At 48.3% G+C, this 18,611-nt stretch overlaps 2 protein-coding genes across 5 annotated transcripts in view; both read left to right on the top strand.

The window, feature by feature from the left end:
* The first annotated feature begins 1,493 nt into the window (after positions 1-1,493).
* LOC309362423 (uncharacterized protein) overlaps positions 1,494-18,611 on the top strand; it is a 55,747-nt gene continuing 38,629 nt past the window's right edge. For 3 of the 4 annotated variants that reach the window (XM_081931771.1, XM_081931768.1, XM_081931772.1), the window contains exon 1: positions 1,494-1,550. The gene's annotated coding sequence lies outside the window, so the exon portion shown is untranslated. The remainder of the gene's footprint in view (positions 1,551-18,611) is intronic. The other variant, XM_081931773.1, reaches the window with a different exon arrangement.
* Positions 8,258-18,611, top strand: part of LOC309362420 (uncharacterized protein) — a gene marked incomplete at its 3' end in the record, with an annotated part of 36,388 nt that continues 26,034 nt past the window's right edge. Inside the window, exon 1 of the mRNA XM_081931766.1 lies at positions 8,258-8,338. The remainder of the gene's footprint in view (positions 8,339-18,611) is intronic.

Below are 18,611 nucleotides of genomic sequence, written 5' to 3'. Positions count from 1 at the left end.
CGTGGATCCGTGATTTTTTGTGGTGGATGCTGTGCCCCTGGCTATGACATGTCATCTGACAGTGAGTTTGGGGTGGCCCAATGCGAAAAGCGTGAGGATCCATGAGGATCCGTGCTTCAAAACCACGTTTTTGTGCCACGGTATGACCAGGAAGCCGTGGATCCGTGATTTTTGTGGTGCAAGTTTTATCCCTGGACATGATGTGTGATTTGAGGGTGAGTTTGGGTTGGCCCAATGCAAAAGGCATGAGGATCCATGAGGATCCGTGCTTCAAAACCACGTTATTGTGCCACGGTATGGCCAGGAAGCCATGGATCTGTGATTTTTGTGGTGGATGCTGTGCCCCTGGCTATGACGTGTCATCTGACAGTGAGTTTGGGTTGGCCCAATGCGAAAAGCGTGAGGATCCATGAGGATCCGTGCTTCAAAACCACGTTTTTGCGCCCTGGCGTTGCCAGGAAGCCGTGGATCCGTGATTTTTGTGGTGGATGCTGTGCCCCTGGGAATGATGTGTGATTTGACGGTGAGTTTGGGGTGGCCCAATGCAAAAAGCGTGAGGATCCATGAGGATCCGTGCTTCAAAACCACGTTTTTGGGCCACGGTATCGCCAGGAAGCCGTGGATCCGTGATTTTTGTGGTGGATGCTGTGCCCCTGGCCATGATGTTTGAACTGATGGTGACTTTGGGTTGCTCTTGTGCAAAAATCATGAGGATCCATGAGGATCCGTGTTTTTTAACCATGTTTTTGCGCCCCTGCGGCCCCACGAAATAGTAGATGCGTGATTTTTTTGATGCTGTCTATAGAGTAAGACATAGTCTACAGTATCATGGTGGTTTTATTTAATTTGAATGAAAAAATCATATGAATTCACGAGGATCCGTCTAGATCCGCCTTTTACCTTTTTCCCGCAAACAGATCAACAGCTGGCCTTGCTTTCTTCCCGGCCTCATTGTGTCACCTCTGACGGAGACACAAGGGAGGACTTCTACCTGGGTGTCGGGGCCCCATTTTCTCCGTAACACAGGAGTCACAGAGTCCAACCCGCTGCTCAATGTGCACCAATACCTAAAACATGGAATGGATCTAAGATCATGGCGTGGGGGGCGGGAGGGAAGGATTTTGCAATGTAAACATTGTAAGGGGGGGACCGCATTTTGCAAATGTATTGCCGGGATCACCCCTTTCCCTCTTTCCTCATCCCCTGAGCGAAGAAGGGAGGGGGGAACCTTCTTCCCTCCCCCAATTCCTCCCTTCCCGGTACATCCTCCTCTCACCCCGCGCCCACAGCCCCAAATCCCTCTACAATGCGCTGCACCTCTTCCTCCTCCTCTCCTCCTCCTCCGACTTTTGTTTCCGGAACTAGCGGATAGAGCCCCCCTCCCAAACTCCCTGCTTCTCCCGCAAGTGGAGCTTCTACGCCGGTTGCTGCTCTGAGGGTAGCTCTAGGGGAGCGCGCTTTCGGAAAGGGGATGAGGATGCGAAGAGGAGGGTCCCCGCCCCCGTGGATGTTGCAGGAAAGAAATGAGAATCGAGAGCGAGGACAAAGAGGTAAAGGGGTCGCGGGGGGCGGAGAGGGGGGGGGAAGGACCCAGAGACCCCCGCCAGCTCCCCAGAGCGCCTTTCGTGGGCCCCATGGGAAGGGCCTGCATCCCTGCACGTGTGCTGCGAAGGGGGCTTTCCTTGGCCCCTTAGGCGCCTTGGCAGCGGCGGACATGGGGAACCTACGCAGGGTGCCCCCACGAGGACCCCCTTGCCCCGTTTCCCCCGCGTAGGCATCCCTGGGGCCCTGTGGGCTCCGCACGGATAAAGGCGGGCCATGAAAGGGTTAACGGGCATGAGGGACGCCTGGATAGAGACCCCCCCTGTCCCTAATCTGTGCGTCTTGGGGTGGCCCCTCAGGATGGAAAGATGGGGGATGAGGGCTGAGGCGCGCCAAGGGGGGCCTCTGGGTTCAGGGGAGACTCTGGGACAGACGGAGGGAGTCGAGGAAGTGGGGAGGGGAGCATCCCTGGGGCAGGGAAGGGCAGCATTGGGGGGGGGGGAGATCGGAAACCAGTCTTTGGGGAGACTTCTCCATGGTGGCGCCTGCGGGGATTTTCTGGAGGGGCCGCCTGGCTTCTCCCTCCCACCCAGGAATCGGCCACCCCTTCAAGGTGACCAGAGAGGGATCCCTGGAAAGTGAGGGGTCGTGTCCCCCCACCCCTTCCTTCCTGCAACCTCCATCCTCTTCCCACCGCATGAGCCCCCATAAGCCCCTGCCCTGTCCAGGAAGAGGGGAGGGGAGAGGGCGTCTCAGAAGCGGCTCTGCGTTTCCACAGTCCCACCCAGGAAGCAGCCAGAAACCTTTTCCTCTCTCTCAGGCCTCCATCTTTAAGTTTCTCTTCCACTGCCTGGTTCCAGTACAAATAAAAGACAGTAAAACATCAGACATTAAAAACCTCCCGATAGAGGGCTGCCTTCAGCTGTCTTCTAAATGTCAGAATGTTGCCCATTTCCTGGCCCTCTGCCTGCTTCCCTGTAACTTCGCTTCTCGTGGGGGGGGGGGGGGAATCAGCAGAAGACCTTCGAAGGACCACCTCCCTGTCCAGACTGAGAGATTTGGGGGGAGATGCTCCTTCAGGTCTACAGGGCTGAGGCTGTTGAGGGCTGTAGGTTGCAGATCTTGCTGCTCCTAAATAACAATCTCATTCAGCAAATAAATTTATTACTGAAGGCAAAGAAGCATAACAGGATCCAAAAAATAGCAAAAACTTAACTTACGTAAAACCCTAACTTAGCATACCAAAACTGCACTCAAGTAAGAATCACACAAGCTGAGTAGAGAAATAGCAGACTAGGAAGTGGGACCAGGCGCCTTTCGGCCTTGTTGTTGTTGTTTAGTCGTTTAGTCGTGTCCGACTCTTCGTGACCCCATGGACCAGAGAACGCCAGGCACCTCTGTCCTCCACTGCCTCCCGCAGTTTGGTCAAACTCATGCTGGTAACCTCGAAAACACTATCCAACCATCTCGTCCTCTGCCGTCCCCTTCTCCTTGTGCCATCCATCTTTCCTAACATCAGGGTCTTCTCCAGGAAGTCTTCTCTTCTCATGAGGTGGCCAAAGTACTGGAGCCTCAGCTTCACAATCTGTCCTTCCAGTGAGCACTCAGGGTTGATTTCCTTCAGTATGGAGAGGTTTGATCTTCTTGCAGTCCATGGGACTCTCAAGAGTCTCCTCCAGCACCATAATTCAAAAGCATCAATTCTTCGGCGATCAGCCTTCTTTATGGTCCAGCTCTCACTTCCATACATCACTACTGGGAAAACCATAGCTTTAACTATACGAACCTTTGTTGGCAAGGTGATGTCTCTACTTCTCAAGATGCTGTCTAGGCCTGTCATTGCCCTTCTCCCAAGAAGCAGGCGTCTTTTAATTTCGTGGCTGCTGTCACCATCTGCAGTGATCACTGAGCCCAAGAAAGTAAAATCTCTCACTACCTCCATTTCTTCCCCTTCTATTTGCCAGGAGGTGATGGGACCAGTGGCCATGATCTTCGTTTTTTTGATGTTGAGCTTCAGACCATATTTTGCGCTCTCCTCTTTCACCCTCATTAAAAGGTTCTTTAATTCCTCCTCACTTTCTGCCATCAAGGTTGTGTCATCTGCATATCTGAGGTTGTTGATATTTCTTCCGGCAATCTTAATTCCGGCTAGGGATTCATCCAGCCCAGCCTTTCGCATGATGAATTCTGCATATAAGTTAAATAAGCAGGGAGACAAAATACAGCCTTGTCGTACTCCTTTCCCAATTTTGAACCAATCAGTTGTTCCATATCCAGTTCTAACTGTAGCTTCTTGTCCCACATAGAGATTTCTCAGGAGACAGATGAGGTGATCTGGCACTCCCATTTCTTTAAGAACTTGCCATAGTTTGCCGTGGTCGACACAGTCAAAGGCTTTTGCATAGTCAATGAAGCAGAAGTAGATGTCTTTCTGGAACTCTCTAGCTTTCTCCATAATCCAGCGCATGTTTGCAATTTGGTCTCTGGTTCCTCTGCCTCTTCTAAATCCAGCTTGCACTTCTGGGAGTTCTCAGTCCACATACTGCTTGAGCCTTCCTTGTAGAATTTTAAGCATAACCTTGCTAGCGTGTGAAATGAGTGCAATTGTGCGGTAGTTGGAGCATTCTTTGGCACTGCCCTTCTTTGGGATTGGGATGTAGACTGATCTTCTCCAATCTTCTGGCCACTGCTGAGTTTTCCAAACTTGCTGGCATATTGAGTGTAGCACCTTAACAGCATCATCTTTTAAAATTTTAAATAGTTCAGCTGGAATACCATCACTTCCACTGGCCTTGTTATTTGCAGTGCTTTCTAAGGCCCATTTGACTTCACTTTCCAGGATGTCTGGCTCAAGGTCAGCAACCACACTACCTGGGGTATACGAGACATCCATTTCTTTCTGGTATAATTCCTCTGTGTATTCTTGCCACCTCTTCTTGATGTCTTCTGCTTCTGTTAGGTCCTTTCCACTTTTGTCCTTTATTATGGAAATCTTTGTACGAAATGTTCCTTTCATATCTCCAATTTTCTTGAACAGATCTCTGGTTCTTCCCATTCTATTGCTTTCCTCTATTTCTTTGCATTGCTCGTTTAAGAAGGTCTTCTTGTCTCTCCTTGCTATTCTTTGGAAATCTGCATTCAATTTCCTGTATCTTTCACCATCTCCCTCGCATTTTGCTTGCCTTCTCTCCCCCGCTATTTGTAAGGCCTCATTGGACAGCCACTTCGCTTTCTTGCATTTCCTTTTCATTGGGATGGTTTTCGTTGCTGCCTCCTGTATAATGTTACGAGCCTCCATCCATAGTTCTTCAGGCATTCTGTCCCCCAAATCTAAATCCTTAAACCTGTTCCTCACTTCCACTGTGTATTCATAAGGGATTTGACTTAGATTGTATCTTACCGGCCCAGTGGTTTTTCCTACTTTCTTCAGTTTAAGCTTGAATTTTGCTATAAGAAGCTGATGATCTGAGCCACAGTCAGCTCCAGGTCTTGTTTTTGCTGACTGTATAGAGCTTCTCCATCTTTGGTTGCAGAGAATATAATCAATCTGATTTCGATGCTGCCCATCTGGTGATGTCCATGTGTAGAGTCGTCTCTTGTGTTGTTGGAAAAGCGTGTTTGTGATGACCAGCTTGTTCTCTTGACAGAACTCTATTAGTCTTTGCCCTGCTTCGTTTTGATCTCCAAGGCCAAACTTGCCAGTTGTTCCTTTTATCTCTTGACTCCCTACTTTAGCATTCCAATCCCCTATAATGAGAAGAACATCCTTCTTTGGTGTCACTTCTATAAGGTCTTGTAAGTCTTCATAGAATTGGTCAATTTCAGTTTCTTCAGCACAAGTAGTTGGTGCATAAACTTGGATTACTGTGATGTTAAAAGGTCTGCCTTGGATTCGTATTGAGATCATTCTATCATTTTTGAGATTGCATCCCAGTACAGCTTTCACCACTCTTTTGTTCACTATGAGGGCCACTCCATTTCTTTTACGGGTTTCTTGCCCACAGTAGTAGATATGATGGTCATCTGAACTGAATTCACCCATTCCTGTCCATTTTAGTTCACTGATGCCCAGGATGTCAATATTTATTCTTGCCATCTCATTTTTGACCACCTCCAACTTACCCAGGTTCATGGTTCTTACATTCCAGGTTCCTATGCAATATTTTTCTTTACAGCATTGGACTTTCCTTTCGCTTCCAGACATATCCGCAACTGAGCGTCCTTTCGGCTTTGGCCCAGCCGCTTCATCAGCTCTGGATCTACTTGTACTTGCCCTCCGCTCTTCCCCAGTAGCATGTTGGACGCCTTCCGACCTGAGGGGCTCATCTTCCAGCGTCATATCTTTTATATGCCTGTTGTCTTTGTCCATGGAGTTTTCTTGGCAGGGATACTGGAGTGGCTTGCCGGTTCCTCCTCCAGGTGGATCACGTTTGGTCAAAACTCTCCACTATGACCTGTTCATCTTGGGTGCCCTGCTCGGCATAGTTCATAGCTTCTCTGAGTTCTTCAAGCCCCTTCGCCACGGCAAGGCAGTGATCCATGAAGGGGTAATTGGCCTTGTAATTTATATTAAATGTCAGAGTAACCTTGGGACTGGATAACAAGCCTGGCTCACTCCAGTTTAAACCAGCTTCATCTGGTTCCCCAAAACAAGAAAGGTTCTTCATAACCTCATCGCAACTTATCCCACCACCAGCTCTCAGCAGAAAGGAAACCGCCGAGTTTCAGGAAGCCTGCATTAAAAAAAAAATACATTTTTTGCCTGGAAAATGCAACCATGACACTTAAAGTTCAGTACCAACAATGTGAAATGTGCTTGAAAATCTGCTTGGAGCCAGGTAAGATCCTTTAGGGGAAGTGATATGTGGTCTCGGTGGCTGCTCCCATGCAGTTGCAGTTTTGGGTCACCTTCAAAGGTAGCCCCATGTAGTCCACATAGCAGTAGTCCAAGCCGGAAACAACCAGAGCATGCACCACTCTGGTGAGACAGTCTGCGGGGAAGGAGGGTCTCAGCCTGCGTTCCAGATGGAGCTGCTAGACAGCTGCCCTGGACACAGAATTGAGCTGCGCCTCCATGGTCAGCTGTGAGTCCAAAATGACCCCTCGGCTGTGCACCTGGTTATTTAGTGGCACAGTTACCCCATTCAGTACCAGGGGTCCCCCACACCTGCCACCCCTTGTTCCCCAGGGACAGTACTTCTGTCTTGTCAGGATTCAAGCTCAATCTGTTAGCCACCATCCATCCTCAAACCACGTACAGGCACCAACACAGGGCATTCACTGTCTTCACTGGTTCCAATCTAAAAGAGAGGAAGAGCTGGGTATCATCCACATACAGGTGAAAACCCAGCCAAAAGCCCCGATGATCTCTCCCAGTGGCTTCATATAGATATTAAAATACATGGGGAGAGGACAGAGCCCCAAGGCACCCCACAAGTGAGAGCCCAGGGGTCAGAACACTCATCCCCCAACACCACTTTCTGGACATGGCCCAGGAGGAAGGAGGGGAACCACTGCATAGCTGGGCCCCCAGCTCCCCTGGACGGTCCAGAAGGATACTATGGTCAACCAGGAAACAGCACAACCAGGGCAATTTCAGTTCCATGATGAGGCCTGAATCCCAATTGGAAGGATAATGGTGGCAGAAGCTTTCCTGTTCCTGCCCCCCCCCCAAGCTCCAGGCACAAGACTTTCATTAGCTTTGAAGGGGCCATTGGATACTGGGTGGTCTTTTCTTCAAAAGACAAATATTCTGAATCCTTTTTAATTGATGTATGATACAGTGGTGCCCAGCAAGACCAATGCCTCGCAAGACAGAAAACCCGTTAGACGAAAGGGTTTTCCGTTTTGGAGGCGCTTCGCAAAACGAATTTCCCTATGGGCTTGCTTCGCAAGACAAAAATGTCTTGCGAGTTCCTGCGGTTTTTGTCCCCCCCCCCCTTTTTCTAAACCGCTAAACCGCTTATCATCTTATCGGATAAGCCGCTAAAAGCCACTAATAGCGCTAATCCGCTAATCCGTCAATGGGCTTGCTTCGCAAGACGAAAAACCGCTAGACGAAGAGACTCGCAGAACGGATTAATATCGTCTTGCGAGGCACCACTGTATAAGCAGCAGTTCTGTTTTACATATTCTACATTGGAGAGATTTTGATACACAGGTCTGAGTTCATCGCTCCCCCTGAAACTGCTGTGTTAGCAGCACTGGCTGGACAGTGTGTTTGGGGGTTCAGGGCTGCCTAGACAACAAGACCCCCTTCTCAGCCTGGCTTATATAGTCCCAAGGAAAGCAGAGTAGTACATTAGGCACCAGCTTGGCTGCAAGAGTGCCTCGAAGGAGGTGGGCAGGGCACCATCCAACCACCTTAGAGAGTCCACTCTGGATTTGTGTAGGTTTTCCTCCATAGCATTTTCTTCTCCTGAAGATAACTCAAGAGGAAGTGAGGGAGTGCACCAAAGTATTACGACCAGAGATTTCCTTCCCTTTGGGCTTCCTTCCCCTTCACTTTCCTCTGCAGAATGGGCACAATCTGCCTTCTTGACTGTGGGATTCACTGTTGTTCTCATCCTCTCCATCCACCAGAGCCTGCCATCACCTGCAGCAGAATTCCCCAACCCACCTAGAATTTGAGACCCAGCAGCTATCCTCGCCTGGAACGGTTGAAGCCGTTCCTGGGATTGTGGTCCCTATTCCATCCTGACAGCTTCTGGAAGCCACAGGTGAGAGCTGAGTGCAGGGTGGGGACCAATGGTGGATAAATTACCCCATAGGTTGCATGACATTTCCCCCACCAAAGGTACTAAAGCTCTCCTAACACACCATGACATCATATGATTATAATATTTATGACAGAACAGGAACAAATTCATGTCCCCAGAAATAACACAACTTCAGTCCATCAATAAATCAATACTACATATTCCACTAAGATAGTTTATCTATTTGCCTTGAATATCCTGCTTTTCAGTGTCATTTTCGGATAGTCCTGCATCAGCATAATAATAATAATTGTCAGGGGTTCAGAAGGAGAGACACAGGAGGGGGAGCAAATGGAGAGTGAGGAGGAAGAGGACGAAGGGGGTGCAGGCAGTGACAGTTACCAGAGTCATGACTCAAGCCTCTCTAGCGAATCGGAGGACTCACAGAAGGGAGCACCGATGGCCAGAGCGAGGGAGGTTCCAGGGGAGAAACCTCAGGAGGGAGGGGCCAGCGGGGAGTCCCTGAGCAGCAGCTGGAAATCGGGACCAGCTTCCCCACCAGAGCGCAGTGGGGAGGGGGAATCCCAGGAGTCGGGACCAGTGCTCTCACCACCAGCGGGAGGAGAGGAGGCAGGTTTGGCCACGCCCACATCCGGAAGCGGGGAGACGGTCAGAAGGAAGGTTACCGGCTGGGCGCGCGCGCCAAGTTCAAATGTACAGGCGAGCGGCACAGCAGGGAGTCCTGACAGGGAGCCAGGTCCTAAAGCCCGCCGGAAGGAAGGGCGGGACTCAGGGGGGTCAGCGTCAGAGGAATCCAGGAGGGAAGTAACCCCAGAGGGCAGAAGGACCCAGAGAAGGAAGGAGCAGCGGAGGAGGTGGAGCAAGGCTAGAATCTTAAACTGGTGTGGCTTTAGCAGCGAGTCAGAGGGGACTTAGCCGATCTAGCGTCAAGACGTGGGTCTGCGCGCCCAGAGCTTGGAAATGGAAACTAAACTTCAATAAAGACTTTTGTATATAAGATCCACTGGGCGTTGGTCCTCTGTGAGCTGGGACCTAGCGGCAGTTCCTGACAATAATAATAATAATAATAATAATAATAATAATAATAATAATAATAATTTATTATTTATACCCCGTCCATCTGGCTGGGCCTCCCCAGCCACTCTCGGCGGCTTCCATAGAAACAAAAAAATCACACATTAAAAACTTCCCTGAACAGGGCTGCCTTAAGATGTCTTCTGAATGTCAGGTAGTTGTTTATCGCTTTGACATCTGCTGGAAGGGCGTTCCACAGGGTGGGCGCCACTACCGAGAAGGCCCTCTGCCTGGTTCCCTGTAGCTTTGCTTCTCGCAATGAGGGAACCGCCAGAAGGCCCTTGGCGCTGGACCTCAGCGCCCGGGCAGAATGATGGGGGTGGAGACGCTCCTTCAGGTATACTGGACCAAGGCCATTTAGGGCTTTAAAGGTCAGCACCAACACTTTGAATTGTGCTCAGAAACGTACTGGGAGCCAATGTAGGTCTTTCAAGACCGGTGTTATATGGTCTCAGCGGCCGCCCCCAGTCACCAGTCTAGCTGCCGCATTCTGGATTAGTTGTAGTTTCCGAATCACCTTCAAAGGTTGCCCCACGTAGAGGGCATTGCAGTAGTCCAAGTGGGAGATAACCAGAGCATGCACCACTCTGGCGAGACAGTCCGCAGGCAGATAGGGTCTCGGCCTACATACCAGATGGAGCTGGTAAACAGCTGCCCTGGACACAGATTTGACCTGTGCCTCCATGGACAGCTGTGAGTCCAAAATGACTTCCAGGCTGCGCACCTGGTCCTTCAGGGGCACAGTTACCCCATTCAGGACCAGGGAATCCTCCACACCTGCCCACCTCCTGTCCCCCCAAAACAGTACTTCTGTCTTGTCAGGGAAGGAGAGTGATTAAGATGGCGTCGTTAGTGGTAGCTCTATTTTGTGCTCCGCGTTGATAATATAGATTTATCAGTATTTATCAGCACTTTTAAAGCTTTTTTTTTTCTTTTTCCTTTTTTTTAACCGAGCTTAGCAGTTTTAAACTATCACTCTTTTTTTATTAACTGCCAAAGGCCTATTTTTATCCAAAAGAGGCTCAGCAAGCCGCCCTATCTTCACGAAGCTGGTAATTAGCAGACGGGGAGGCCAGCTACTCCTTTGGAAGGACGCCGAGCTTTTTATCTATAAAAAAAGGAAGGAATTGAAGCAGCTATAACCCCAAGAAACACAAGGCAAGTTCAACCCGATAATTATTCCAAGGGACTTTTGTTTTTTTTTCCTGCTTTGTTATACTGCCTAGCTACTTTACTGGTTACGTCGTGAGGCTGTTGAATGAGGGAGAAAGACCTAGTTGAATTTTAAACGAAACAAGGCACAGTATGAAAGCTTAAGACCAGTAATATTTTCTAACATTTTAAATGACTGATACCTCACAAGCCCCGATGTAAATTGCTGGAGAAACTAACAAGTTGGAGAGGTTGGAGAGGTTTAGGAGGCAACTTCCACAAATCGGCATTTCTGCTATTGTTTACTCCAGCTTAGAACAAAAGATAAGCCGCCGTTAAGCAAGCACCCCCTACCATATATCCATATATACCCATATACCCACTATGGTCCTCACCAGGAAAAAATACAAGGACCAAGGAATTTTGCCTAATTCACCACAGAGCCCGATGGAGCGCCGAAGGAGACAAAGTAAAATTACCAGCTACTTTCCTCAAAAAGACTCGAGCAAGAGAACTCAGAATGAGAGTATCCTAGATGTAGCTATGCCTTTGCCACTCACAGTGTTGGATTGGTCAACACAGCTAAAGGACTTGCAAACAAACAACAAGAGGACAAACCATCCAACAAATTTGGCCCAAGAACTTGCCATAGCAGAGAATGCTACAAAGGCTAATACAGCCAACACACCTGATGCCAATCCTCATTTGTCACCGCTGGAACTTGGAGGTAATCTTTCAACCCATTGGTTGAAAGCCAATGACTGTGGAACAGAAATGTGGGGTGATTATCTTCAGGAGCAGATATACCAGATTTCTAAGGATCTCCTTAACGTTAAAAAATTTTTAGCGATAACAAACGGGCTGCTCCTGACCCTAGTGGATAATTTCAAACAACATGTGAGCGCTTCAGACCAGAATACAAATCCCCTAGCCAGCCCGGATCCACCACTCCCCAGCAAACCCCGGAGGAAAAAAGCTGAGCCTAAGATGAAGAAAAGCAAAAATATGAAAAACCTAAGGCGGCTTAAGACAACTCACCGTACCTGTAAAAAATATTGGCAGAAGCTCTTTAACCTTCTTCCATCCCTTTCTACAAGTGGAACAAACAAATCCAACTCGAGTGCCATCAAAGAGACACGTAAAGTAGATACACCCATAAAAGAATCTAAATCAAGTTTTGAAGAATCAACACCGAGCTGGGACAAAGGAACTAATCCATCTACAGTTATACCGCCCCAGAGTCCTCTTATGGCCAGCACAGAATCTGTAGACAGAGGTGAGCAGGTGACCCAAACTATTGAGGGGAACCACTCCTCCCAAGCTCGACAGATGTTGTGTCCCAAAAGAGAATGGAGTTTAGTCCTAATCCCACAAAAGCTTGTCTTTGCTAATTACCCTAAACCGCCTAGATTTTATGCAGGGTTGGACCGTATAGACCACTTTTTGTCCATTATAAGTGGCATTTTACCGGGGGTAGTAAAAGCAACTGACATAGCCGCTATAGAGTATCTACATCAAGATGATTGCTCGGTACGAGCATTGATTACTTTTTTAGATCATAATCTGGCCAGTTTCATTTTTAGAGCTAAAAACCTATTCAAAAAAGAAAGAATAGTCCTATTAAGAATATTTGAAAATAGAGCACCTGCAACCTCTCTGATGGGGCCCAAGAGCATAGGAATGGAAGTTCACAAAAGGGAAAAAACCAACCACCAAAACCATCGAAATAGAAAGCAAAAGTTCCAGCAGGATCATCTCCATCAAACAGTACCAAATGAAAAAAAGGAAGCCCCACATCCAACTGGCGTCTGGCCTCTCACGTGTGATAGTGAGGACTCCGCTTTGGAGGAAGAACTCTCGCTGATAAAGCGATTCTGGTCACTGCATTCTCCAGCTCAAACTGAGATCCTGAAAAGACTTGATTTACTTCGAAGCAGACTAGAAAAAAAGGATGATCAAGGTGAGACAATGAAGGACCCTTATGTGCAGCCCATATCTCCCAAATGTCTGGTGGATAAGAAGACAGTGGGAGGCACCTTTAAATGTGTAGACGTGGAATTACAATCTGAGCCCCCTGTGATGTACAATAAAGTAAGACCAAATCAAGGTGTGAAACCTCAAAGCTCCTGGCACAGCTATCTTAAATTGTCTCCGAATGAATTAGCTTCCCCCCCAACTCCAAAATCTAGCCCCAAATCACCAAGAAAAGAGGATCACTACACTCTCTCCAAGCAGTCATCCTCGAAAAGAGCCAACGGGTGTGTTTTTTTAGACACCAAAGAATTGCTGGACGTGGTGGTGACATAGATCCAGCTCCCCGAAGGGCCCGGGGCCTAAAAGTGCTGTCTTGGAATATCGCGGGTTGGCACGCCAAGAAAAATAATCAACAATTTTTGTGCTACCTTAAGCAATTTGACATCTTCTTTCAGGAGACATGGCAGAATGACCCTATATTTCTTAATGGGTATAACTGCCACTACCTGCCTGCCTCTCCATCTCTAAGGGGCGGCAGATCTAGTGGTGGCCTAGCTTGCTTCATTTCCACGGAGCTGGCGCATTCTCTAACAGCCCTACCCAGCTGCAATTCTTTAGCAACAGCCGCTCTACTTAGCTTCAAGAGAACTACTCTCTTGCTGGTCAATGTCTATATTCCCCCAGGCCAAAAAAACCCCGTTGTCAAGGCTACATGGGCTGAGCTAGAGGCGTTTTTAGAGCCTCTCGAATCTACTTACCCGTCTGCCCTGACTATTGTGTGTGGAGACTTCAACGCTCGTATAGGAACAGATGACAACAGTCTATACACTCATTTCAACCAATTTATGGACCCTGAAGAACAGACGGATATTGGTGCGACACGACTGTCCAAAGATAGTAGAAGTAATTTCCCAGGTCTCTGCTTAGTGCAGGCTGCCAGACGGAGGGAACTGCTGATATTAAACGGCAATATAGAGGGGGACCGCCCCGGGGAATATACCCATTTCTCCAAGGCTGGGGGAAGCGTTATAGATTATATCTTAATCTCAAGATTTGCTCACAGCTTTGTAAGGAAGTTCCAAGTGGGCCACAATACTCTGAGTGATCACCTACCCCTAATTTTAGAGCTTGCAGGTCGGCCTTTTGACTATTCTATTGCCGAGCCACAATATATACCTTCTGTAAATTTGGATATACCTGCCCCCAAAAGACTCAAATGGTCCCCAATACTGAATGAAAATCTAACCCTCCTTCTTCAGTCAGTGGAGTTAAAGCTTATTCGCTCCGCTATTGTATCAGGCAATTCAGTAGATGCGATTATGGAACGCTTTAAATTACTTTTGGAAAGATTGAAACCCCATTTAACAACAATGATACATAGCTCCGCTACAAAGAGGGCAAAGGACGGAGCTAGCTGGTTTGACCTGGAGTGCAGGCAAACAAGGAGACAAACGAGAACAGCCTACCAGAGATACAGGAAATCAGGGACTGCCCTCCTACTTAATGCTTATATTCATCTGAGACGGTCTTACAAACAATTACTAAGGAGAAAGAAACTGGAAGCTGAAAGAGCCGCATGGCACAGTTTGGTTAAGGCATCGCACGAGAAAGATACTACTTGCTTTTGGCGAACCATATCTGGTCTACTGGACCAGGAGCGTACTAATTCCATCTGTACAGTGGAACCAATGGAGTGGTTGCGCCATTTTCAATCTTTGTTCTATGACCAGGAAGCCCAACATTACAAACTATGCATTCAATTGGAGGACCTACCTCATTGGCCACCAGTAACTGCAAAGGAAGTTGAGAATTTAATCGCACAATTAAAGAACAACAAGGCCCCAGGGAATGATTACATCCCTGCCGAACTTCTGAAGTCCAACATTGGCTGGTGGGCCCCCCTGCTGGCGTCTTTATTTTCTTGGATCGACTCAACGGGTTTACTCCCAGATGGTTGGACTGAGGCAATAATTATCCCAATCTATAAAAAAGGACCCATGACAGACCCGGCGAGTTATAGACCAATCAGCCTTCTGCCTATACCCAGCAAACTATATGCCAAACATCTTTATATCAAGCTAACTAGCTGGCTGGAAACTGAAGCTATTCTAGCGGAAGAGCAAGCGGGTTTCAGGCAAGGCAGATCCACCATAGACCATTGCTTCACCCTAGCCTATTTAATTGACAAATATGCCAAAAAATCCCGTGGGGTGTTATATGCAGCCTTTATCGATCTAAAGGCTGCTTTCGATTCAATTCCACGTGTAAGACTCTGGGATAAATTGAGCACATCAAGTATAGACAAAAGACTATTATTTCTGATCAGCTGTTTATATAAAGACACGGTGCTGCATGTAAGAACTTCGTTAAATGGCCATCTTATAGGACCAGTTCCTGTCAGTAAGGGGGTCAAGCAAGGTTGCATCCTGGCCCCAGTTCTATTCAACATCTACATCAATGATATGGTTAACTGTTTGTCATCTCCGGACTTCCACGCCCCCAAACTGGCTGACAAATCAATATCAGTGCTTTTGTATGCTGATGATGCGATACTCCTATCTCGAACAAGAATAGGCTTAAATAGGCTCATAGGTGAATTTTCAGCATACTGTAGGAGAGAGCAACTTGCAATAAACTATCAGAAAACCAAAATTATGGTTTTTGCAAGGAAACACAGACAGTACAGCTGGAGGATGGATAACCAGACAATTGAACAGGTTAAAGCCTTCAAATATCTGGGTATCGTTTTCCAGTCGACCGGGTCCTGGGATGTCCATCAAAAATGTGCCAAAGAAAAAGCAGCTCAAAGTATCAGGATGCTGTCCCGCTTCTTTTACACGAAGGGGGGCAGATACATCCCAGCAGCCCTTGAAGTTTTTCAAGCAAAACCTCTGGCGCAGTTACTGTACGGGGCACAAATCTGGACGGGGAACCACTGCTCCAGTCTTGAAACTGTTCAGTCTAAATTTCTAAGGCAGATATTCGGCGTCCCCTCCTGTGTTCCAAACGCAGCATTACGACTTGAGGCCTGCCTTCCATCTGTGGAAACTCGGACCTGGCAGAGAACATTCAACTATTGGCTTCGTCTTAATCTGAATCCACCTGGTCTACTGCCTCTAGTAATGCAAGACCCTCACAAAAGCAAGTGGTTCAAAACTGTGCATCAAAAACTCCTTACATGCGGTCTGCATTCACAGTCCCTACTATCAATGGGCCTCATTAAAGCAAAGAGTCTAATAGGCCAGCGCCTGAAAGACATTGAACGACAAAACAACCTGATTATCTTAAAGAAACTGTGCCCATGGTATACCTACTTTCCCCCTTCTCATTTTGACTCTCCAGCTTCATATTTGTTTAAACTAACCATCCCAAAATACAGACGTGCCTTTACATTGGCTAGATGGGATGTTCTTCCCTCTGCTGTACTCGAAGGTCGTTACCAAAAGACTCCATTTGAAAAACGACTTTGCCCATGTGGAGATGGTAACACGGAAACAGTGTCCCACGTCCTTCTATCTTGCCCCCTTTACAAAGACCTAAGGAATGAGATTATTACTCCACTCATTCTCTCCAACCCCGGCCGTTCACCAGACATTACACTGTATTTTCTATTATCTGATACGGATAGTCAGATAACAGAGAAGGTCGCGAGGTACATCGAGAGAGCTGCGAAATTGAGGGCCACCATCTGAGTGACAGACTTGTTCATCTGACGGACCTCCTTTTGCTTGTTCTTTTCTTCCTTTTATCCCTATTTTCACTTTTAACTCTTGTATAGCTGTGGCCTGTTGGCTTTGCTAATAAAGTTTTGATTTGATTTGTCTTGTCAGGATTCAACCTCAATCTGTTAGCCGCCATCCATCCTCCAACTGCATCCAGACACTCACACAGGACCTTCACCACCTTCACTGGTTCTGATTTAAAAGAGAGGTAGAGCTGGGTATCATCAGGATACTGATGAACACCCAGCCCAAACTCTCTGATGATCTCTCCCAGCGGCTTCATATATGTTAAAAAGCATGGGGGAGAGGACGGAACCCTGAGACACCCCACAAGTGAGAGCCCAGGGGTCTGAACACTCATCCCCCACCACCACTTTCTGAACACAGCCCAGGAGGAAGAAGCGGAACCACTGTATGACAGTGCCCCCAGCTCCCAGCCCCTCAAGACGGTCCAGAAGAATGTTATGGTCGATGGTATCAAACGCCGCTGAGAGATCCAGCAGAACTAGGAAACAGCTCTCACCTTTGTTCCTAGCCCGCCGGAGATCATCAACCAGTGCGACCAAGGCAGTTTCAGTCCCATGATGAGGCCTGAATCCCGACTGGAAGGGATCCAAATGGTCCGCTTCTTCCAGGCGTGCCTGGAGTTGTTCAGCAACCATTCGCTCAATCACCTTGCCCAAGAATGGAAGGTTTGAGACTGGGCGATAGTTGGCCATTGTGGCCGCATTTAAAGATGTTTTTTTAAGAAGCGGTTTAATAACCGCTTCTTTCAGTGGGTCTGGGAAGGCTCCCTCACTGAGGGAAGCATTCACCACCCCATGAAGCCCACCGTCCAGTCCTTCCCGGCTAGCTTTTATAAGCCAGGATGGGCAAGGATCCAGGAGACAGGTGGTTGGTTTCACTCAAGCAGCCTGTCCACATCCTCGGAGGTAACAGATTGGAATTGATCCCACTCAACTTGACTAGACAGAACTCTAGCACTCTCCCGCCCCGGCCCTGCTCCCACGGTGGAGTCTACTTCTTCCCGAATCTGAGCGATTTTATCTGCAAAAAACTTTGCAAAATCATTGCAGGAGAACATGTGGCCTATACTGGGCCCTGATGTTGCAGGTGGTTCCGCTAAATTGTGAACCACCTGAAAAAGTCTCCTGCTGCTGTTTTTTGCAGATGCAATAGAGGCGGTGAAGAAATTCTTCTTCGCCATCGCTATCGCCACTTGGTAGGCTCGACGTTGAGCTCTAACCTGTGTCCGGTCAGATTCAGAATGAGTTATCCGCCACCGGCGCTCTAGCCGTCTCAACGATTGTTTCATTGCCCTCAGATCCGTGGAAAACCACAGGGGTGTCCGGGCTCCATGCAATCGGAGAGGGCGCTTTGGAGCCAAACAGTCAATAGCCCTGGTTAGCTCCACATTCCAGCGGGCCACCAGGGAATCAGCTGAAAGGCAATCAACATGGGATAAAGCATCCCCTACCACTCTCTGGAAACCATTTGGATCCATTAAGTGGCAGGGGCGGACCATCCGAATTGGTCCCACCTCCCTGCAGAGGGGATGGGTTGCAGAGAGGTCCAGTTGCACCAGGAAGTGATCTGACCATGGCACTTCTTTCGTTTCGCTTTTACTTAGTGTTATATCACGAACATCAATATAGGTAAACACCTGGTCCAAGGCATGTCCGTGGCTATGGGTTGGGCCAGACTTATTCAGGGACAGCCCCATGGAGGCCAAGCTTTCCATGAAGTCCCAAGCGGCCCCTTGTAAGGTCTTGTCGGCATGGATGTTAAAATCCCCTAGGATGACCAAGCTAGGTGTCTCCAGGAGAACATCCGCCATGACCTGAAGCAGCTCGGGAAGGGAATCTTGGTGCAGCGGGGAGGTCGGTACATCAAAAGGAATCCTGTACTGCCCCTATTGCCCAACTTCCAGAACATGCACTCAGAAAACTGGGTCTTCCCAATAGGACGCCTGGTGTAAACTAATGACTTCCTAAAAATCACTGCAACCCTCCCTCCCCACCCCCATGACCTGGGCTGCTGTGCGTAAGAGAAACCTGGTGGACAAGCAGCGGCAAGGACAGGCCCATCTGCTTCATCCAACCAAGTCTCTGTTACACATGCCAGGTCAAGTCCTCCATCCATGATCAAGTCATGGATGGCAGTGGTCTTATGAATCATTGACCTGGCATTGCACAGCAGCACCTTCAGGTCACGTGGGTATCCCTTGCTGATTCCAGTATCGGTCCGGTCAGGACCAGACCCGGAGGCAGGAATAGTCCTCAGACAACGACTAAACCTGCCCCCTCTGTAATGACATAGTCTGGTCTTAGCGTAACTCCTCCTCCTACCCGTGATCACTGAGATCGGTTGTCCCAGTGCATCCCCCCCCCTGTGGAACATGCCCCAGCCATTTTTGGGCTGGGGCCCA

The sequence above is a fragment of the Podarcis melisellensis genome (assembly GCF_964234715.1).
Source record: "Podarcis melisellensis genome assembly, contig: HAP1_SCAFFOLD_198, whole genome shotgun sequence".
Taxonomy (NCBI): Eukaryota; Metazoa; Chordata; class Lepidosauria; order Squamata; family Lacertidae; genus Podarcis; species Podarcis melisellensis.
This window is presented reverse-complemented; position numbering and strand designations above follow the sequence as displayed.